Raw genomic sequence first — 6283 nt, forward strand, 5'->3', positions numbered from 1 at the left:
CCCCACTTCCCCATCCCGCCGCCCCCCCCCCCGTCCTGCCCCCTTATCCCCCCTGCCCCTGTCCCACCCCCTCCCCCATCCTGCCACATTGTCCCCACACACCCACTGCACCTCCGCCTCCCTCGTCTGGTCCCTTTGTCCCCCTTTCTCCAGTCCTGCCCTCTCGTCCCCTCCCCCACCCAGCGTTTCCAACCATCTGTTTGCCCTGCCCCTCCTCCCTCAGACCCTCTGAAAGGTCCACTGACTGGTTTGCCCCACCCTAGTACACCTCCAGCCGGGGCCAGATGGGGTGCAGACTAACCATACCTAACCATACCTACCTAATAAGCCCAAGCAAGAGGGTACTTTTCCCTCCAAGGGCTTGAGAAAAAGGAAGTCTTAGGGCCAATTCTGGAATCTTTTACTCTGGGACTGTTCCATCTTCCAGTGATAGTGGGGGTGGGAGGGAATGTGAGAGGAAGGTTCTGTCCCAACTCCAGGACATAAGAGGACCTGCTATATTGTTGAAAGTCCTTGAAAGCCGGAAATAGCAGGAGTGGTCAGAAAAGACTTAGAATCAAGAACATAAAGGACTTGTAATCAAATACAAAAAGTTATGCGCACCCCACCATAATGCTTTGTCCCACACCAGGGGGCCCGTCCCTCCTAGAGATGGAATTTTCTAGAACAAGAGGCAGCCCCAATCCCCCATGGGCCTCCTGAATGCCTTGGAGGAAGAAGGTGGAGCTAGGGAACAGCTTCATTGCCCATTGGCCCAGCACTGAATATTGTAGTGACCCTAAATGGACATAAATCTTGGCCACTTCACCCCCAAACCATGTCTTGAATCTGTCCACCTTTGCTGCCCCCACCATCCTAGGTCAGCTACCCCTACCCTATTTCTTCCCTGGACTGCAGCCCTCTGATATCTGGTCTGTCTCCTGCTTCCTGGCATTAGAGGGATATGACCATCTCACTTTAAATCTCCACTGACTTTCCGAAGCCTTCTGGATAAATCAGACAGACTTCAGGTTTAGTCCTACTTTGCCACTTACTCTACGACTTTCTGCTGTAAATGAATCTTAATTTCTATCAATGGGCCTACTGCAAGGACAAATGACAGAGTACATTGTAAACTTGATGTAATTTCTTCTATGATCACATTTTTGTAAAATAAAATCTGTGTGTGTGTCTGTATGTTTCTATGATCTTGGAGAAAGGAGTGAGAGGGTATATACCAGACTCTTAACATTGGTTATCTCTGGGAGGTGGAATTGGAGAGGAGGTTTGGAAAAAGTTTTTATCTTCTTAAAAAAATTTTTTTAATGTTTATTCATTTTTGAGAGAAAGGCAGTGTGAACAGAGGAGGGGCCAAGAGAGAGGGAGACACAGAATCAAAGCAGGCTCCAGGCTCTGAGCTGTCAGCACAGAGCCTGATGTGGGGCTTGGACCCATGAACCGGGAGATCATGACCTGAGCCAAAGTCGGATGCTTAACTGACTGAGCCACCCAGGTGCCCCAAAAAAGTTTTTATCTTTTTAAAATACATCTTCCTATGATTTCACTTGTTACAAAGAACATATGTATGCATACATTAAAAATCTGGAAATTCGTGTGCCAAAATTTTAACAGTGGTTATTTTGGGGTGATAGTAATATAGTACTTAAAAAAACTTTATTCTTTACGTTTTTCTCTATTATAGAAATTGTTTATAGTAAGCATATATTATGTTTTTAAATTTTTAACTACTCTTTGATAACTTATGATCATTGTAAATACATTTTAAATACATATAAAGTAAATGTCTCCCTGTAATCTCACCCTTTCCCAACCTAGAAGATAACCACTGTTAATAATTTGATATATATGTGTGTGTGCATATATATATATATATATACATACATATATGTCCTTCTAGTCTTTTATTTTTTTAATGTTTATTTACTTTTGAGAGAGAGACAGAGTGTGAGTGGGGGAGGAGCAGAGAGAGAGGGAGACACAGAATCTGAAGCAGGCTCTAGGCTCTGAGCTGTCAGCACAGAGCCCGATACGGGGCTTGAACCCACCAACTGTGAGATCATGACCTGAGCCGAAATTGGACACTTACCGACTGAGCCACCCAGGCGTCCCTGTCCTTCTAGTCTTTTAAAATAGGCCATAGCAAATACAATTGACCCTTGAACAACAGGGAGTTTGAACTGTGGAGGTCCACTTATATGTGGATTTTTTTTAAAAATAAATTCAGAGCGGTACTATAAATGTATTTTCTCTTATGATTTTCTTAGTAACATTTTATTTTATCTAGTTTACTTTATTGTAAGAATATAGTATGTAATATACATAACATACAAATACATGTTAATTGATTATTGTTAAGGTTTCTGGTCAATAGTAGGCTATTAGTAGTTAAGTTTTGGGGGAGTCAAAAGTTGTAGGTGGATTTTCAACTCTGTGGAGGTTGAAGCCCCTAATCCCCTGAGTTGCTCAAGGGTCAGCTGTAATTGGAAGTTTCTCAAACAAAACATCCTCTGTCTTGTCTCTGGCCTTTCCATCTCTTGGCCTTTGCACTGGCTGCTCCATGAGTGAATTGTCCCTCAGCTCCTCCACTTCGTCCTGCTTCCATTCTCTTCATCCAGCTGTTCAATTTCTCTTCCCCTTTCACAACAGCACTCAAGTATTTATTTTTTTATAAATATTTCTTGATCCTCCAAGCCCCACCCCAAGCTAGGTTGAATTGTACTACCTTTCTGTGTCCCCATGATACCTTACACATACCACTTGAAGTACTTTTCACACTGTATCCATGATTTTCTAATTTTTTTCCCCATTAACTGGACATCCTTGAAGGCCAAGTTGGGGTCTTAATTATTTTTGTGCTTTTAGCATTTGGCACAGTGGTAAGCACCCAATAAATTGTTGAGTGGATTGAAAAAATTCATTACATCAGTAAGGTACAAACAGGTACCTTTAAGGGGAGTCCTATTTTCTTTCTTCTCTGAAATGTCTTTTTCTCCACACAGACTGATTTTCTGCCACCTCACAGCTTCTTGTGGTAGGGACCTCTCTTTAGTATTTGAAACTAACCAGTATTTGACAGATTTGGAATTTGTAAAAAATACCCTGGAAGATTCAGGAATGAGGCTTCTGTGTGAATGATTAAAGCAGCCAAACTGTGTCTTACAGACATTGAGGTAACTGACAGCAGGAGATTTTGTTTTCTCTGTTCATGTCATTTTTTGTCAATTTCTGTTTGCATGTGGGGAGAGCATGAACAAGATGATGAGGTCATTCTTCTTTTCTCTGAAGGTTGTACGGATGCCTTATATCTCCTGCTTCTTGTGGGGCACTAGCAGCTGTTCTCAGCACCAGTCAGTGGCTCACTGATCTGGAATTTAGGGAAACAAAACTGGAAGCTTCAGCTCTGAAATTGCTCTGTGAAGGCTTAAAAGATCCAAATTGCAAATTACAGAAGCTCAAGTAAGTTGTAACTGTTAGTTTCCTTACTGCAAGAAAAAAAATTTAAATATGCAACTCAAAATGGACATTTTGTGATCAAAACATTTCAAAGAGCCATGGAGAGGAAGAATAAAAAGTGACAGTCCCTAAAATTGTTTCTATGCAACAAGTTTAGGAAGAGAATTTTCATTGTAAGTAACAATAACATCAATGACTATAATAATAACCCACACTTATTGAACAGTTACTTTGTGCTAACCATTGGGCTGAGTGCTTTGTATCCATTATTTCCTTTAATTATTATCCCCATTTTAGCAGATGAGGAACTGGAGACCTAAGATCATAAGACTAAATAACATGGTAAAGGCACAATTCAAAACCGACATGTGTTTGACTTCAAAGTCCATGGTAATGATTTTAATATATAATTTATCATATACATGTTAGGGTTCTCTAGAGAAACAGAACAAATAAGATATATACAAAATATGCAGTTGACTCTTGAACAATATGGAGGTTGGGGGGCCACTCCTACCCCCGCCAGTTGAAAATCCACATAGAACTTTTGACCTTCCAAAAACTTAACTACAAATAGCCTACGGTTGACTGGAAGCCTTATTGATAACATGAACAGCCAACTAACACATTCTGTATATATTTATTATATGCTGTATTAAAATAAAGTAAGCTAGAGGAGAGAAAATGTTAAGAAAATCATAAGAGAAAAATACGTTTACAGTACTATACTGTATTTATCAAAAAGTCATGTTTAAGTGAACTTGTGCAGTTCAAACCTGTGTTGTTCAAGGGTCAACTGTATAGAGAGATTTATTCTAAGGAATTGGCTCATGTGGATTATGGTGGCTGTCAAGTTCAATATCTGCAAAGTAGGTCAGTAGGCTAGAGATACAAGGAAGAGTCAATGTTGCAGCTTAAGTCTGAAGGCATTCTCCTGGGAGAATTCTGTCTTCTTCTCAAGGAGGTCAGTCTTTTTCTAAAAAACCTTTCAACTGATTAGATGAGGCCCATCCAAATTATGGAGGGTAAATTACTTTACTCAAAGTATACTGATTTCAATATTAATCTCATATAAAAAGGACCTTTCCAAATACATCTAGAATAATGTTTGACCAAATGTCTGGACATATGACCCAGCCAACTTGAGGCATAAAATTAACTATCATAATATATATGTGGGTTTTTTAAGGCAAAACCTCTTTAGCATTGAAGCTTTAAAAAATCCACTTTAAAGCTTTTTTTTTTCTGGCAGAATGCCTCTATTTAAAATTTCTAAATTGGGGAGATACAGACATGTGTACTTATAAGCCCTCCTTCAAAGCTAAGGTTGGAGCCTGGTAACTCAAGAGAAAATTGAGGACTCAAAAATTGTAGTGCATATCATAGAAATTTTTTTAATTGATGGAAGAAAAAGTTGATGGGAAATAGTTCAAGAAATTGAACTACTTAATATGGAGAAACAAAGATTTAGAAGACAGGAAGGTTGGTAAAAACCACTCTTCATCCCAAACAAGGAATATCATGTAGAGGATGATGGGCTGGGTCTCTGTAAGGATGGAAAATTAATTAATAATGGATTTAAAATTTTTTTATGTTTCTTTATTTTTGAGAGAGAGAGAGAATGTGAGCAGGGGAGAGGCAAAGAGAGAAGGAGACACAGAATCCAAAGCAGGCTCCAGGGCCCCAGCTGTCAGCACAGAGCCTGACACAGGACTTGAACCCACGAGCCATGAAATCATGACCTGAGCCAATGTTGGATGCTTAACTGACTGAGCCACTCGGGCACCCCGATAATGGACTTTTAGATAAGAGGGAAGATCTTTTGACTATGAAGCTTATTAAGGATATTATAGTACTTCCCCCTGGGATTTGAGAGAAACTATAAGATAGAATTATAAATTCATGCAGGGAGTTAAAATAAGATTAGGTTGCCTTGATATTTCCTCCCAATACTTTTTTTGAGGGGCAGTCAACACTTACTGAATTCCTACTGGGGGACACAGTATTGTGGGAGCAATGTATAACTCTTTCCTCTGGAGGTTGTGACATACTCAAGGTTGGCAGTCTTGTATGGGTGGGCGTTTATTTTCTCTGCTCATGAGGTATTGTGGCAGGGGGTGAGTAGGATGGTAAAGCAGCCAATTTTATCTCTGTTCATCTTTCTTTCTCTCAAGGTTGTGTGCTAGCTTTCTCCCTGAAAGCTCAGAGGTTGTTTGCAACTATCTTGCCTCTGTTCTCATTTGCAATCCAAACCTCACTGAGCTTGACCTGAGTGAAAATCCCCTGGGGGATACAGGGGTGAAGTATCTTTGTGAAGGTCTCAGACATTCCAACTGTAAAGTGGAGAAACTAGAGTAAGTTTCTTAGAACTGTCTGGTAGCATCTTATGACTATTGAATTTGTCAAGTGCCTGCTGTGTGCCAAGATCTATGCTTGGTGCTTGGCAGAAGTTATTTCATCTAATTCACTCTTTCCAATAACCTTAAAAAATGGATTTTTATCTCCATTGCACAGATGAGGAAATTGAAGATCACAGGGAAAAGTGACTTGTCCAAAGTCACAGCACTCGAAAGTGGTATAGTCAGGATGTGACTCCAAAATCTGTCTCCAAATCTCATGCTCTTTCCATTATATTACCATCTTGCATGCTTACAGGAATGCCACTACTTAAATATTAATTCTATAAAGAACACCTACTATGCACCCAACACTGGACTAGATGTAGGTAGTTTTGTCAGAAGGACAAGTGACAAGGCTGCCCTTAAGGGCACACAGATATGAAACAATTGGAGAACAACACAGTTCATTCAATATGTAATGAAGTGCCCAA

General features: G+C 40.1%; 2 protein-coding genes across 2 annotated transcripts in view; one reads left to right on the plus strand and one right to left on the minus strand.

The window, feature by feature from the left end:
* The window catches only part of TEX13B (testis expressed 13B), a 1953-nt gene extending 1577 nt beyond the window's left edge, over positions 1–376 (minus strand). Inside the window, exon 1 of the mRNA XM_049644733.1 lies at positions 321–376. The gene's annotated coding sequence lies outside the window, so the exon portion shown is untranslated. The remainder of the gene's footprint in view (positions 1–320) is intronic.
* The window catches only part of LOC125932230 (NACHT, LRR and PYD domains-containing protein 12-like), a 61010-nt gene extending 56786 nt beyond the window's left edge, over positions 1–4224 (plus strand). The window contains exon 7 of the mRNA XM_049644732.1: positions 3286–4224. The gene's annotated coding sequence lies outside the window, so the exon portion shown is untranslated. The remainder of the gene's footprint in view (positions 1–3285) is intronic.
* Positions 4225–6283: the final 2059 nt, after the last annotated feature.

Source organism: Panthera uncia, chromosome X, assembly GCF_023721935.1.
Source record: "Panthera uncia isolate 11264 chromosome X, Puncia_PCG_1.0, whole genome shotgun sequence".
NCBI classification, from domain to species: Eukaryota; Metazoa; Chordata; class Mammalia; order Carnivora; family Felidae; genus Panthera; species Panthera uncia.